Below are 18297 nucleotides of genomic sequence, written 5' to 3'. Positions count from 1 at the left end.
AAACAAATACCAAAAATATACTGATAAAAATAAATGATTGAATAAATTGGAGACGAATGTCTCATGCAAAAGAATCCCATCAGGCAGGGAAAAAAATCTACAACTTGGATCTGATGAACCTCACTCTTAACCCATGTGCTGTTTCTTCGGGCAAAAGGAAAAGGGAGAGTGAAAACTTATTTTCAATTTTGACTTCTTGCTTATACTATTATAAGAAGTGATTAACGTAGTGGCTCTTACTTTCATTTTGGCTAGTGGTTTTAATTTCCAACTCTGACATCTGGTGGCTCAGCTATCTTTACTTCAGTTGACTCCATGATTCACTTTTGTATTGTCCATATTCAAAGATATCCCTGCCTCATGGAAAAAAAATTGAACAAATTTCAAAAGATTAGTGTTTTATAAAACACCTAACTAATACTTCTTCAAAACTGTTAAGATTATCAAAAGCAAGGAAAGTCAAAGAAATTGTCACATAAGCCTAAAAGGACATGACAACTCAATGACATATGGTATTCAATCCCCTGTACTTGAAGAAATTTAGATAGGGCTTTTTTCAACACATGGAGTCTAATTAATATGATTATTTTACCATTTAAGTTCTGAGTGTTTAATTTGAAAACTCCTCTGTGTGATGAATTGATTACACTGTTTTTGTCAGTTTGTGGTCACTATAATGAAATACCTGAAGCAGGCTACTTAACGGAAAAAAAGAAAGAAGTTTATTTAGCTCAGAGTTCTGGAGGTTCAAAGTTCAAACAGGATAGGGCCAGTTCTGCAGTGAGGATCACCCTGTGACTGTATCACCTCATGGAACAGAAAGCAAGGATCAGAGTACATGTGAACACAGGCAAGAAATGTGCCTTTCACAGGAGCAGAGAGAAGACAGGAGGGGCAGAGCAAATGAAAACCCTGCAATACTCCAATGGCTTAGGGACCTCCTACCATGTTCCATCTCTTACAGGTCCTCCCAACGACCCCCACCCAGGGGACCAAGTTCCAACATGTGGACTTTTGGGGACACAAACCATATTCTTGCCTCAATACATGAGCCTTATCTGAAAATTAAGTAAAATTTATCCAATGAAATATTGAAAAATGACACATCAAGAAAAGTGTTTTTGCTTTGATTTTGGTCTGTTTTGTTTTGTTTCTAAGAAATGACGATATTCTGATTTAAGACCTATTTTAGTTATTGCTGCTTTTGAAAACATTTATTTCCTACAACAAACAAGCATACTTTCAACAAAAATTCTAAAAACTCATTTTTTGGGCATCATAATAGAACATAGAGAATGATATGAATCAATAAGTTTGTAAGGAGATGATTAAATAATTACTGATAAAGTGAAAGGTGAAAATTGCATATCTTATGACTCTCTCCATACTGAATATGTATATAGAGCTACAGATCAGCACAATTATTCTGAAGAAACTCCTATTTATCCATCTCATAGACTTCATAGAGTACAGATTGGAAAACTTTCTTATTTTTTTTTCCAGAGAATGAAGTTGAAAGCATAAAAGACAAAGTTTTTGTTACCCAGTGTCACAAAAATAAGGAATAGATATTTTCTTAAAGATTTCCTAGGAAATTGACCTCCACACTGGTAAATTTATAAACACCTAAGTGAAATGTAACCATATGAATATGTCTTCAACCTTATCTAGATTTAAAAATACAACTATTATTTTCTCTATATTAGTGAGATAGGATTAAATGAACAAATGTATGTATTTTATAATTTATGCATTTTTATAATTTTAATTAATTATAAAAAAATTGTACTCAACTCAAAATGGATCAAGGACCTTGTAATTAGACCAGAGACCCTGCATCTTATAGAAGAAAAAGTAGATCCAAATCTTCATCATGGCTTAGGACCAGACTTCCTTAACATGAATTTCAATCTTGATTGACATAAATCTCTCTCTCTTTTTTTTTTTTTCCAAAAGTGAGTCATACAATGAATAATTCTGGATACTATTACATATAGACTCTGAGACTTGGACATTTTCTGTCATCAAAATAAGTAGTAGATCCACTTTTAAATTCTTTTCTTCACTCTAGATTCTGCATATGAGAGAAAGCATTTACCCTTGACTTTCTGAGTCTGGCTTATGTCATTTGGTATAATGTTTTTAGTTCTATACATTTATCAGCAAATGACATAATTCCATTCTTTATGGCTAAGTAGAACTACATTGTGTACATATACCACATTTTCTGTGTCCATTCATCTTCTGATAGACACCTAGGCTGGTTCCACAACGAGGCTATCAGGAATTGTACTGCTATGAATTGGAATTCATATATTACTACAGCATGCTGATTTGATTTCCTTTGGATAAATATCAAGGAGTTTTGAGAAATCCTATTCCTAGTCTTTTGAGGAATCACTATACTGATCTCCATAGTGGTTGTACTTACTTTGAAGTATATGTTCTCTCACATGTAGAAGCTAGAAAGATAAAAGGAAAGAGAGGGTTATGAAAATAGAAAAGAGACCAGTAGAGTAGAAAAAGGGGATCTGGGGAGGGAAGAGGAAAGATAAAGGGGAAGTACAGGGGAATAAAATCAACTAAATTTAAGCTATATGCATGCATGAATATATAACAGTGGATTCCACTTTTCTGTATAATTACTATATACCAATGGGAAAAAATATATGTAAATAAATAGAAAGAATACAAGAATAGTAGAGGAAGGAGATCAGGGAAGAAGAGGAGGGAAAGGAAAGAGGAAGGAGTGCTGAATGAAGTGGAAAAATTATGTGATGTGCATATATGAGTATCACAAAGAACACTAGCATTTTGTATAATTAAAATGCACTAATAGAGGCTGGGGATATAGCTCAGTTGGTAGAGTGCTTGCCTCAAAAGCATAAGGCCCTGGGTTCAATTCCCCAGCACCACAAAACAAAAGGAAAAAAAAAAAAAAAAAAAAAAAAAAACCAAAAAAAATTGAAAGAAAGAAAAAAAAAGAAAGAAAATGCCTAATAAAAACAAACATCATACAGCAAAATAAAATAAGAAAAATAGATACAAAAGAGACACAATGGATATCAATGTACAAAAATTAAGAGTATTACAAAAAAGAAAGAGTAGAAACTGATTAAGGCTTAACTTACACACAAGTTGCTGAGCCATAATAACTTGAAGTTGCCAGTTTTTTCTTGAAACTGATCACAGTTTCATGTTGCAATTTGCTTTTGGTTGAAATCGAAGCATCATTAAAAAACTTTCTTTCAACATTTGGATTTATTTCATCATCATTTTGTCAGAAATGTAGCCATTGAGTTTTGTGTAAAAATTAAGACAAAATGTGTATTTCTTATTTTCAAAGTCCTTCTCTGTGAAATACAGAAATTCTGGAAGAAAAAATAAAGCAAAATATTTGGTACATATTTAAAAATATGCTTTTTCTGGATAGAGAATTTGTTCCTTTAAATATGTTTCTTAAAGTAAGCAAGAGGACAAAAAGATAAATAACACTGATCTATATTTTCGTCAGGACTTGGGGTTTTTAACTAAAATTTAATTACATAATCATATTTACTCAAGTTTAACTATATCACTTCATAAATGATAAGGTAGATGAAAATAACTAAATATGGGAAGATATGGTGCACATTCATCTTATGACTTTCCATGACTAGTGCATTGTTTTCTGAGGATATCTGTTCCATAGCCAGAGACAGGGCAAACTTCAAACCGGCAACTTTTTCTCCATCTCTGACCACTTTGTTCTGTTTCTTCTATTTTCTTCTATTATCATTTGCAGTTTCTCAGGGTTCAGAAAATCACTATTTCTTTTGACCTTTAATAACCCCACTAAAACATCTCATAGACCCTTTCAGTTGTTTTCACGAATTTTCTCTTAACGTGTGCCATTCTTCTTTAGTTTCAAGGTACATTTTATTTTCTGCTCTGCAGTTGGCTTTGTTCTGCTCTCTTGTATTTCTCATGAGGCTGCTCATTGAATTCCCTTATAACCCCGGCTTTCTTCTTGCGGACGCTGTCTAATCCCCTAGTACTACCTCTGCTCCTCCATGGAGAGCCTGTTGTGCTCTCACTTCTAGATGCACTAGTTCCCTTCATGCTATTTTTAAGGCCTTCACTGAAAGGTGCACCTGATGTTTGGTTTAGTGTGCTGCAATTCTTCCTCTAATATTTGGAAAGTATTCATACTTTAGAGGAGAAAGATAAGGAGATAAGGTCCTCTGGAAAACAAACAGCCCCCCAAAAAAAAAGCATATAGAACCAGAGGTAAAAGCAAATCCTTCAATAATACTGTCCCAGGTACACATAAAGTTATTGGAAGAATATTTTCTGTAGTAAAGACACAATGAGAAGGCGGTTTGGGTATTCTTTTTACTTTGATCTCCCTAGCCATTTTGGGTGGATCTCACTTGACAACCTCCTTCTAGCCCTTCCTAGAAGGACCTATGTGGCCATTCCACCTGGCAATTCTAACCCCACTTCCAGACTATCTTAAAAGTAATTTGTTACATGAGCCTATTTTTAGGTTAGTAGTGCTCTTGGTTATTTTTAACCCACACAATACTGATAAAAATCTGTGTTTTCCCTCAAGAAATGAACCAATGACATCAAAAAGGAAGACATATTCAAGTTATACGGATGCATACAGGTATTCTTGATGAGATACCATATTTATGAAAGCTAACTATAGCCATGAAAGAGAAAAAGAATATAGATGAATGAATTTTTATATAAACAGGATGAAATGATGTATATGATACACTTTTATTTGTCAAAAATGTATTTAGTGTTGAACACGTGTACAGCCATGTACCACATAATGAGGGGAACATTTTCTGAGAGATGCATTGTTAGACAGTTTCATTATTAAGCATATGATAGTGTATTTTCATAAATTACAATAACCAAGACAGGTGATATAATCTCATGGGATTATTATCATTTATGTAGTAATTCCTTGACCAAAATATCATTATTCAGAGCATGACTATATTTTCACTGTTTTATTGCAAAAGTTAAAACATATTACACATATCCATAAATTATATAGACCATTTCAAAATATTTAGCATATTTACATAAGAACAATGATAATTCCTTCTCTATTGTTAGAAATTTTAGAACATGTGCTGCTAAAGAAAAAGATTTTGGCAGTTTTCCTGTTTTTATACGTAACACTACACCAAGAAAGTTTGAATACCATTAAATATTCTACAAAGACATTAATACTATGATGGGAATTCCATCGCCTTTACCTTTTCCTTGCAGGGTTGTACTGGGGATTGAACTCAGGGGTACTCGGCCACTGAGACACATCCCCAGCCCTATTTTGTATTTTATTTAGAGACAGGGGCTCACTGAGTTGCTTAGTGCCTCACTTTTGTTGAGGCTGGCTTTGAATGCTCAAGCTTCCTGCCTCAGTCTCCGAAGCTACTTTGATGAATACATTTTGTTGTTTTTTATCAGCGAAGGGAGAAAGAGTTTGGGATATGTGAAGATAATTATAGACTTGGGAGAATTCCCATAACCTTTCAAAATTCCCATTATTTTATCATTTCTCTCTCAAACTCCCCATCTAAACCCTTCCCTTGCCTTCCCATCTCTTCTTATCCCTTCTTTTCCATCTTTGCTCTTTCACCCTGTTTTGCTCCCATGAGCAAAACATGTTTTTCACCATGTTTTGCTCTCTTATGATAAATAGAATAACATATAAGATACTCCCCCTAAGACTTTCAATCCCCCTGTTTTTCCTTCTATCACCTTCTGTATCTTGCACGTGAGTTACAGTGTCTCTGTACAGATACCATGAAGGATATTTTACTTTCATGAACTAAAGTAGAAATTTTTTCTTGTACCACACAACCATCAGCATGACTACATAGACACATTCGTAATCATTCATAAAGTTGTGGAGAACCAATGCGTCAGAAGATTAGGCTTACCACTACACAACAAAATCAAGAACAAATTTTTTTTTTAAGATATCATAAGGCTCCTCCCTGTTATCCATGCAGTTGAATACCTGCACGTATCTTTTACTTCCTGGCAACAAGAGATAAAGCAATGTAAAAAATGAAGGTGATTTGTATTTTGTAATATATAATACTTGAGCAAATCTGAAGGTTTTTCCCTATTACACAAAATAAAATCTTCCTTTGCTGACCTATGTTATACATGGTTCAAGTTTGGTCTTATTATTACATTTGGTTGATCTTATGTCAGCACTACTTAAATAGGGCAGAGAAAAGTAGCACTGGAAATGGAAGTTAAGTGAGTTGTACTCATTCTGGGTTTACCACAAGGTTTTATTTTACTTTGTATTTATTCATACTTTAATTATCAAAACAGAAGTTTATGTTAGAAGCAAATGTCGCTGTGGTCTATTGAACATTAGAATTTTGTCCTTTGCCTAATATTCAACAAGATGATTTTGTGTATATACAGAGACATATATTCTAATATTAGTGCTTAGATCTCCAATTTCTGAACTTTAGCTGACAAATTATGCTAATAATACATTTTAGTATGAAGACTGTGTGACTCTGTTCTTCCTGATGCCAGCATTTGAAATTTATATAGAAGTAGTAGTATGATCTTCTAGAATTCAGAATTTAAGAACTGAAAATAAGAGCTAGATTAAATTGAATGGACTCTAGGTCACTCTAGTTGTGAAATTTGAGAATTAGAATTGGTAGTGTAAGAAACAAAGTAGTCATGTTCAAACTCAAGGAAGTGTCAGATGTAACTCTATAATTCCTTAATTCTATAACTCTGGCAGTTATGGAACATGACAAGAAATGACCTGTTTTGTTTAAAAAATTAAGCATAATAATTAAAGAGTTGATATAGACAATTCTTTCTAAAAATGTGAATATACTTTTTAAACAACAATTTTATCATATTTTTGAATTTCCCCAAGATTTCAAATTAATTCAATATTTGAATAAAAACATTTTGTTTTATATCAATCTACCCATCCAAATATGTTAATTTATTCCAATTTTCTTAAAGACTTTCTTTCAGATATTCTAATCTATGTAAAATACAAATTTCAAGAAAAGTTCTAATGGTTAGCATGATGTCCTGTAGGCTTAATTTTTATTGCACTTTAGAGACTATCCAAAGAAAAATCAATGCAGAAGATCAATTATGGAATAAACCCTTTTATCCCCACCCATTTTTCTGCATCTATGAAAACATATATTTATTTATTCATTCATAGCTATTAAGTACATACCATATGTCAGTCAGTTTTTCAAGAAACCATATGACAAATTTAACACAACAGAAAAGGTATCTCTTCTCATGGACCTTATATTCTAGGTTGAGGAACTCAAGAAGAAAATATAAAATATTTCTCAAAAACATAATTTCTAAGAACAATAAAATACTACAGCAAACATTAATGGTGGGAAAGTATCAAAGGATATTTTCAAAGGATTCAAAGTTGCAAAGGATGAGGAACCACCCGGCTCCTCCTTCACTGCTAGTTGGAGCATAAGTAGGGAAATCATTTGGCAAACTGTTAGGCATTCTCTACCAAAGTTGAACATGAGTGAATTGGACAACCCAATAACTCCATTCCCAGGTAACACCTCCCAGAGATATGCATTCATATCTTTACCAAAAGATATATAAGAAAACAATCATAGCAGCATGACATGCAACAGCCCCTCAAAGGAGAACAAACAAATGCCCATTTATAGTATAATAAATAAATAAATTGTGGTTATTCACATCAGGGGGTATTATACAGTGATAAGAATGACTGATAAACAACTGTATTACCCAAAGGACACCACAACAAATGATCCTATTTATATGAAATACTAGGTAGGTAAGTCTAAACTGTACTGTTAAATGACAGGACAGTATCATGTTGGAAGTGGTAAATTCTGAGTTAAAAGGAAATCATTTGTTTGTTGGATTGCCGATAATGTTTAGCTTCTTCATTTGGATGCTGGTTTCTGGATTTGGGTGCTTCATTTATCCCTGACCATGATCTTGCTGAAAGCTGACTTTCTGCTTTCTTCCATAGTGCATTGTCAATAACATTCAAAAGTTATGTATCAGTGAGTTATGAAATATCTCTGCTTCATAATGTTTTAGGAGGTGATTTGGTCTCATTAGTTCTCACAACAGGGTGTAAATAGAAAGTGCTATTGAATAATGAAGCAAGTGAGATTGAGATTGCATCCCCAAAACATGAGCTGGTAACATGAATAACAAAAATAGCTTCTGGTGTTCCTCAATTCTAGTCTTTGAATTTGTAAAATTCACTGAATTATTGGTGTCCACATCTTATAGGTTTGTGTCTTTTAGTACCACATTTAACTTCAACCTAACATCAGTTTATATTTGAAATTTAGTCTAAGTATTGACATAAAAAAGTGGAATTGTCTATCTACTGCTTGTAATAATCTATAATATAAAGTATATTAAAGGATGTTTCTTTCAATATCACCAACAAAAATTATTTCTAACATTTCCCTGGTTGGATATATTGAGACTATGCTCCTATTGCTATGAGATTTTCCTCATTTTTTTTTTTTTTTGCAAAACTATATATGTCAAAGTCAAGTCTTATCAAGTGGAAACAGTTTTGCTTTTCAAGATTATTTTTTACAACTAAAATTATTTAATGTTCTCAATTCTTATGAAAATAAAATTATGAGTATCTGAAGATGACTTGAAAGAAATATAACTAAAATTAAGAGATTATGGTTCCAAAAATTTGAATTCATGCCACTCCTTGTAAAGCCTGATACAAGAACATGTGCATATAATATTGTAATCAGATTACACTTGAGGATATTTCTAAAGATAGTAAAAATATTTCTAATATGTTGAAAAATATTTATTGTCATAATTGATCATTGCAATTAATAGTTTAACATTTCAATGTATTTGAAAAATATTATACGCCCGAATATTGAAGTAATTGTTCATTGTAACAAAAAGACACAGTCAGAATCTTTGTGTGAAATTTGTGCATACATATTTTGTATTTTGATATTCTTAGGCCTGTGCAGAGTAATTCAAAGATAACTGGTTGTATTGCTATTAAATATGCACCCATCACAGCCAGTGCTATACTGTTCTCAAGTCTTTATCTTTACAGCCTCCAACACTTTCTACCCAAAATAAGTAGTTGACAAATGTTTGGTGAATAAATATAGCTGTACAAATGATTTAATACAACGACATGTGAAGTAGAATGATTTCTTATACAATAACTTTGATTAGGTTAACTGACCCTACTCAATTTTGAAAATAGTAGTCTCTTACATGATAGCACAAGAAATTTAGATTTTTTTATTCTCCTAACAGTGTCATAAAGATCATAGATGAAAAAATTAGATGCTCCTTAAATTATGTCATTAGCCAAAGTAACTTTCAGCTAGATTAAATTTTAAGGGGCAAAAAATTAGGGCTATGTAGAATATAATATGAATAAATACTTATCTAGAAATATGAGAGAAAAAAAAATCCCGTAATGAATAGCAAAGTAGTTCCACAAAAATAGATTGATTACCATAATTATATTTAAGTTAAAGGAATCCCACACTTCTCTACATTGTCAAATTTTATAAATGAATTTGGGAAATATGATTAAGAACATATATTAGAAAGTAAAGATTACTATCCTTATGAATTTCCATTGTAAAGAATTGTATGAAAAACTTGCCCTTGATAGAAGTATCAGAGAGGTAAATACATGAATAACATACAGAATTGTTTAAAGAAAAAGAAAAAAGAAAAAAAATGTAATAAGATTTTTTAAAAATTAAAAAGCAATGTATCTATTGTTTGTTTCTGTTTTCCTCTTTTCCCCCAGGTGTGTAAACTAAGAATATTTATTGCAACTTTTAAATATCATTCCATATCTTTAGTACACTGCTATTAAAATTTGCTGTCCTGGGATTTAATGAAATAGAATAATTCTTTATTGTTATTATATGTATTTGGCAAACTATAGTCAGAACACATGATTATTGTTAGAACAAGAGTTGTGAGAAAGATTAGTGAAAAGACCTGGAGGTGAATTGTTTAATACATGTAAAAAATACCAATCTTCACTCCTTTAGACACACACAGTGTATGTGTATATGTATGAAAATTTGAAATGCAAATGAATAAATCTGCAAAATTTACTTCCTGAAATTACATAACACTATTGGAATAAATTTTATGTCTTTATAAAAAATGAAAACTTTTATGACAAAATGATATGCTATGTTTTTCCTGGAAATCGTACACTTTACTCATTGTAAAACAACAAATAAAAAATGGTCAGTATAAAGAAACAAACAGAGTAAGTGAAAAGAATTCCCATCAGCTTCTTAATCTGAGAAAAGGGACATATTGCCTTAGCATATACACAGAACTGCATTTCCAGAGAAAGGAAAAGTAGTTTGATTACTTGTGAATTTGAAGGAAACATTATAAAAATGAAACAAATATAGGTTTGAAAATTTTGTAATTTCCTTATGAGACTAGGAAATCCATTGGCTGAATTGTTAGACAGCATTTGGAATGTTGAAACATTTTCTTGAAGAAGATCGTAGCGGTAACTATGATTGCAGGCATCTAGTCATAGAAGACCAGTGATTACTCTGAGTCTTGAGACAAACCATTTAGGCAGAAACGACTTCTACTAAAGAGAAAAAGATAGTATATACTGAAGCAATATCCCAGCTCTTATATCTGAGCACATTAAATTTGTGACAGGGTATAAATCAATACATAAAAATTAGAATGAAGTAGAAAAGCAGGGGTAGGGATGCTCAAGTCATAAATATTAGGAAATTAATGATGTGTATGCTTTTGTATATTTTTCTTGCTATACTTTGACAACCATAGTAATTTCTGCCCAGTATTCTTTTGAAAAAAAATTTTAAGAATGAGATTAAACATACAAAGTTATGTTTTTCCAATAATTGTTAATACTTTTCTAATGTAGTTCTCAATAAATATTAAATAGAAGCATAGGTAGTATTCACATAACATGATTTCATATATGGGTTTGAAATTCAAGTGAATGTATTAATGTCAAAATGGGCCAATTTAGTGAATGATGGTGACCTGAGAATAATTTCCTGGGACTTTTTTCCTACTCAACATTGTATTGTCAATTGAAACAAAATGAACTAGTGGTGAAAATATGAAAGAATCTACAGTCATTGAAGTCCTTAGTTACATGTAGGAGAAATCCATTATCCATTCACCTGTTAATGAGTACCTGAACTAGTTCCATAAGTTAACAATTGTGAACTACAATGTTATAAACACTGATATATCTCTATCACTATACTACAGGGATTTTAGTATTTGGGGATAAATACCAAGTTGTGGGATAGCTGGATCATATGGTAGATCCATTTCTAGTCTTTTGAGAAGTCTGCATACCGCTCTCCAAAGTGTTTCTACTAATTTTCAGTCCAATCAATAATGTATAAATGTACCTTTTCCCCCACATCCAAACCAGCACTTGTTACCATCTGTATTCTTGATAATTGCCATTCTAAATGGAGTGAGATAAAATCTCAATGGAGTTTTGATTTTCATTTTCCTGATTGCTGGAGATGTTGAACATTTTTTTTGTGTATTTATTGGCCATTTGTGTTTCTTCTTTTGAGACATGTCTATGTAGTCCTTTTGCCCATTTATCGACTGATTTATTTGTGTTTTTGGTGTTTGGGGAGTTCTTTAAATATTCTGAATACACACATATTTTTGCCAGGAGCAGCTGGCAAAAATCTTCTCCCATTCTGAAAACTCTCTCCTCATCCTCTTGTTTCCTTTGCTGTATAGAAGCTTTCAATTTGATGCTATCACAATAATTGATTTTTGGCTTTATTTCTTGAGCTTTAGGGGTCTTGTTAAGGAAATCCATGCCTGTTGCAATCTGCTGAAGTGTTGAGTCTAGGTTTTCTTTTAGCAGTTTCAAATTTTCTAGTCTAATTTCTAGATCTTTCATCTACTTTGTGTTGACTTTTTCACATGGTGAGTAATAGGGGTCTAATTTCATTTTTCTACATATGGATATCCAGTTTTCTTAGCTCAATTTGAAAAGTACTTTATTTGTTCATTTTGTTTGCTTTTATTTCACTTCCCAGCACTAAACTTAAGATAGCCAGTTTCATATTACAAGTTACATTTATTTCTCATTCACAATTACATGGAGAATCTTATATTTGTGGGAACAAAATTCATGTGCATATTAGATGTCTTGCATGGGAACGGGGCTCTACCATAAATCTTCTACAGTTCATGCAATCATGAAAAGTGAATTTCAAGTCAGGCATCAGGGTGCACACTTCTAATGCCAGCTACTAAGAAGGCTGAGGCAAGAGGATTGCAAATTCAAAGGCAGCCTTGGCGACATAGCTAAACCCTGCTTCAAAATTAAAAAAAATAAATAAATAAAAATTATAAAGGGCTGGGGATGTATCTCAGTGGTAGGGTGCGACTGAGTTCATTTCTCAGGATTGTAAAAAAGCCCAACCCAAACCAACCAAGCAATCTACCAACAAGTAACACACAACTATTTGTTGGGTTCTATTGATTGAATGCAGCATTCCCCTCAAAATTTGTATGTTGAAACCTCCTCCCCAATGTGTTGGTGAAAAATCTTTGGAAGGTCATGAGGGTATAACCAAGGAGTGCAATTAGTGCCCTTGTAAGAAGAGCTGTGAGGGAAATTCATTCTCTTTCTCTTTTTCTCTCTTTCTTTCTCTCTCCTCTCTTCCCTTTCTTCTCTCTCTCCCTCTCTCCCTCCCTCCTCTCTCTCCAGTGTGGGGATACAGCAAGTAGATGGCTTTTTACAAGCCAGGAAATGGGCTTTCACCAGACACTGCATCTGCCAGCTCCTTAGGCATGCATGGACTTCTCACCATTCCAAAGGGTCACAAATTAATGTTCATTATTTAAGCTACCTCCCAGCTTTGTTACAGCAACTCAAACTGAGACATGGAGTCAGTAGGAAGTTTGGTAAAAGCTGTCTGTTGATTGATGATCTCCCAGTACTGCTACTTTTGCATTAATTCTAGCCTCTGCAAATTCCTTCTTTATGACAACATAAACTTTGTTCTAAGTGTTCTCAGTGAAAGGTTATTCATGATTTACCCTCTACCATATGGTCACTAATGGTTAATTCATTCTCATATAATCTGTAGGATCATCTAATGCATGATAGAAACCACTGGTTTCCTCCATTGTCTTTGGCTTCTCATATGTTGACTAGGTGCATCAGGTTTTGTCTTGAATCAAATAATTAGCATGTTTAGTTCATCCAGATAATTACACATTTGTGATCATTTAATGCATGGACACTTTGGACCATAGAGTTATGGAAGGCTCAACTCTTCTAAATCTCAGGTCACTTGCGATGATGATTGAAAAGCCAACATTCTAATCAATCATTTTATTTAATAACTTTTATATAGGAATCTTCCTAAATATGGAAGATAAATGAACAGAGAGAAACTGAAGACATACATTAATTAGCTTAACTATTTTGCTTGGGGCTGGCCCTGCATGTAGCAGTGTATATTTTTCATTAAATAGAATAATAAAAAATCAAATGCAATTAACTGAACTAATATGAAGGGACAAGATAAATGCTATATCCTAATAGAATTCCAATGCTAACAACTTCAAGCCATAGCTGTCTTATTTGTGGACTAGAGCAAATAACGTTAAGCTAAAGAGCCAACTAATGGATGATTAATGTTCCTTATTAAATTAGATGAAGGAAAATAACAATGTTTAGTTGTTAGCAAGTCACTATAGTGGAGGAAAAAAAGAAACTTTGACAAGGATAATTTTTCTGGAGTTTTATTTTATAAAGATGGTGAATATAATTACCCAGAGAAATGGAAACTATTATTGACTGTACATTTTCCTTTAATTTTATATTAAAGTACAGCTTATTACTTAGGGTTGCCTTTGGAAATGACTAGCAGGTATACCCAGGTTAAATACTTATGTGTACATAATACACATTACACTTAAGATTTGATTTCAAGATTTTATGTTTATGGTAGTTTTATAGCTTTTGTAGATAACTATTAAAGGAAAATATGTGTCATAGTTTTATCCAAAGAGTTTGTTCTCATTATTTAATATAACCATTTTACATAACTCTTTTCTTTTTGATAGTGACCATATAACCAGATATAGAAAACTAAAACTTCCTCAATACTGTATCTGAGAATCTACTTTTATGCATAATTATATAATTTTAAAAAATGATGAGGAAAGTGTCCCAGATGAAGGCTAAAATGTCTTGATGCTAGAGGAATTTCTATGTTTATAACATCAAACAGTCCTTATAATATACACTAAATAAAATGAAATAAGTATATGCCAGTACTTCAATGTTAACAGACTCCTCTGTTTCCCTTTTCCCCCAATCTTCTGGATGTTATTTAAACAATGGGACTAGGAAATAGAAGTTGCCACTTTTTCTATTTAAGATGAGCTGACTAACCTCTTAAATTATATTGTCTATATCATTTTAAATATAATATGAGAGAGACTAACCAATTACTATTATTACTACTGTTACTATTATTATTATTACCTCATGACTCAATTCTCTCAACTAATATCATTACCATGGGTACTTCAAAAGCACTTATCTTTAAATAATCTTGAGAATTATAAAGCAAGTTATCTTTAAGTGTACTATTATATACATATGATAAATATATACATATATAGAAAAATATTTGCTTATATGTATATATGTATGTGTGTGTGTGCGTGCATGCGTGTGTGTGTATGTGTGTGTGTGTGTGTGTATATATATATATATATATACAAACACAAAAATCACATATACCTAAAGTTTCACTTATTCTATTCCAAATGTTTTTCATTTCTCTGCAAAGGTCTTTTCTAAAGGTATAAATATCATTTTGTCTGCAGAGTTTAACATATTTTGTAAGGTCAATATGTTGGAAATTACCACTTTTTTAAATAAAAAAGTATTTAATTCTCTATTTTTAAAAGATAATTTCTCTAGGTATACATCACTGGGTTGACAGATTTCTGTTTATCTGTTTCCTTTAGCAATCCATTGTTTTAGATCTAGTGAGATTGCTAACAGGAAATGTACCATAATTTTTATTTTTGACCATGTGTAGATAAGTTACCATCCTATCTTACCGAACATGAAAATTTATATTTCTTGTCCAAAGTTTTACTATAATATGCCTATGTTTAATTTACTGTTTTTGTTTTTCAATCTACTTTTCCTAATTTATGTTCTTGAAGGTTCTTGGATCCGTGCTTTGGCATCTGTTGCTAATTTTGATGACATTTTAGTCATTTTTCCATAATATTTCCTATGTTTCATTCTTCTTTTCTTTCCAGGATTCTAATTTCACATATGTTATAACATTTGATATTATCAGTGATGGTGACCTTTTTCTTTGCTTTTCATAGGTTTACTCTGATTTTCTTGAGTTTTAATTTGAAAAATTTCTACTGACCTGTCTTCAGATTTATTTTCTTCAGTTTTGCTTAATCTCCTGATGAAACTATTGGAAAGTGTTTTTTACTTCTTACGAAAACATGTATTTTTATATCTGGTACTTTATTTATTCAATCTGATAGCTTCCCTCTCTTTGCTTAAGTAGTCTATTTGATTTTGCATGTGGCTTACCTGCTCTATTGGTCTTTAACATACTAAAGTCTTGCCATTCCAACACATGTTTCATTATCGAGTCTGATTATAGTAATTGCTTTGTCTTTTCAGACAGAGTTTTGTTTGTTTTCTTGCCTTTTGGCATATTTTACACTAATCTATCAGAGGTCATAATGCTGCATGGGACCTCATGTATGGAGGAGGCAAAGAAGATTCTAGATGGAAAGTCAGAGGTAAAAGATGAACAGAGAACAAGATCTGTGGTAAATATGTGTGCACATTTTATGGCTACTGACTACTGCTGACATTAAAAGTAACATTGTATTTTTGCTTTAAAAGGTTAAGATTACACTATACAATAAAATTACATAGGGTAATAGATACAAAAGGAAAGGGTAAGAAGCTGATGTTGTTGAGGACATGAAATGATATTGCTTAAATGGATAAATTGATATCATGATATGTTATATGAGCTTGTTGTCATTTCTTTTGTAATTGTTACAACAGAAACAGAGTATAAACAGTCTGGCTGGTAAGTAGGAGAAGGAGAAAGAGAAAAAATTTATTTGACCCATAAAAGGGATAAGAAAATAGGGAAAGTTAAATAGAACATGTGAAACAAGTGAAAAGATCAAACGATTTTGGTCAATATAACCCCCAAATATCTATTTAAGTACCTATAGAAGGACTAAAACTCTAGTTAAAAGCCTAAATGTACAACCTACTGAAAATCTGACTGAGTCATCTGCACCAACACACACTTAATTCTTAAGGACAGAGAAGAGTTGAGAGTAAAAGAGAAATAGGGCGTCATGCAAAAACACTAGCTTTAAGAAAACTCGGCATAGATTTAATAATAGCAAGCAAAATAGAATTGTGTACTATTAATCCACACTAGAAAAAAAGCTGCATTTCACAAAACAGACATTGCAAATAGGTAGCAAATATATGAAACACACACACATAAAGACACACACACATTTTCAAGCTCATGAGTAAGAAAAATGTAAATTGTCACCACTACGAGAAACCATTTCAAACCTAGAAACAAAATTTAAAATTCTGAAAATGTTTTTGAGGCTCTGAAGAAAAGGATGATATTCTCTTTGTCTATAAGCTGGTGTTTAAATCACTATGACCTTTTATAGGAAACAGCCTTTCTATACTTTGAAAAATTGAAGGCTAATTTTATTACTATAATTGTGTGACCCATCAATTCTACAGCTAGCTATATACTGCAGACAACTTGAAAGAAGCACGTGGAATTAAAATGTCATTATAAGTAGACTTGTTCATATGAGCAAAAAATTGAAAATACCCAAATATGCATTCATGGATGGAAGGAATAAATGATCTGAGGGAAAATACTGTAAAGAAATGCAAACGGACAAATCATAGTCATGTTTCAAATTAGCACCTCTCAACTGGGGACCTGGGAGCCTCTGTAGATTCCTGAGATTCTTCCAGATGTCCAAGAGAGAAAAGAGAACTATTTTCTTGATAATACTTATGGATATCAATAATATTTTGTCCCTCATCTTCTAATAAACATATAGAATGTTTTTTAAGTACATGCCATGTGAGTACTTCATTTCTTCAAAGGTGAATGGATGTGTACTCATGTATTGGTGATATTTTGAAATTTTCAGCTTTTATTTTCAATATGATTATGGATAAGAAGCTCGTGTCAAATTTGTGTTTCTTATACTGGATTGGCATGTGAGCCTTGACTGCTACTTTCTCTCTCTATGACTGACATCCACATTTCATCTTGTAATGGGGAAGATAAAATGTACAGTCATCACACTGAATGCTCTACACATGAAATTGATGATTATTACTCAAATTCAGAAAAGTGAGTAAAGTTTGTTTTAAACTATTTGACCCTAAACATGTTTGCATTGTTTCTAGCAACTAAGATGTACTTAACTTATGGCAAACAAACACCTTAGAATTATTTATATAACATAGTAACATTGAGTTCATCCAAAGGTTTATTCTACTATGTGAATATTGTTAGGGTCTCAATCTAATAATGCATTCAAGCTAAATTTTCACTAAAACTCACTAGCTTGCAAATTAATGTTTGTTTTCCACAAACCAACTCTTTCTTCTGTTGGTTGTTCAGTCTATGGGCTCCTGACATTTCTTAGCTAAAATGTTTCTGGCATACTTATGTGGCTTTAGCTTAGGTACAGATAAAAAGAAAGAAATAACTCTTTGATGTGTTACTTAGTTGAAGACAGAGGATTTAAAGGTGGGTACAGACATATAAATAATACATTTTAAACATGGGGATTTTGTGATAAGCATGCTTATGATTTCTAAACATTATTCCTAAACTGTGTCATATGGATCAACTTCACATGACTGTAACCATCTAGAGTTGTAACTGTCAAGACCCTCTTCTGTCATTAAGTCCCCTGATGACTTATATTCTGTGCAATGCCAGATCTGTCGGCCTCTCCTTTCTCAGTATTACAGCACCTCAAAATTGTTTGTTATACATTAGGTATTGTTTGTTCTAGAACAAGCACAAATCACATACATTTTACTGCCTTACTTTAATTAGAACCTTGAATCTTACAGTAGGTTCATTAATATAATTTCAAATTAATTAAGGGAACATATAAAAGAAT

At 32.2% G+C, this 18297-nt stretch overlaps 1 long non-coding RNA gene across 1 annotated transcript in view; it reads right to left on the bottom strand.

Moving 5' to 3' along the window:
• Positions 1–239: 239 nt before the first annotated feature.
• LOC306641826 overlaps positions 240–18297 on the bottom strand; it is a 62446-nt gene continuing 44388 nt past the window's right edge. Inside the window, exon 3 of the long non-coding RNA XR_013758299.1 lies at positions 240–353. This is a non-coding gene — a long non-coding RNA (uncharacterized lncRNA). The remainder of the gene's footprint in view (positions 354–18297) is intronic.

This window comes from Sciurus vulgaris (genome assembly GCF_902686455.1).
Source record: "Sciurus vulgaris genome assembly, chromosome: 12".
In the NCBI taxonomy this organism is placed as follows: Eukaryota; Metazoa; Chordata; class Mammalia; order Rodentia; family Sciuridae; genus Sciurus; species Sciurus vulgaris.
This window is presented reverse-complemented; position numbering and strand designations above follow the sequence as displayed.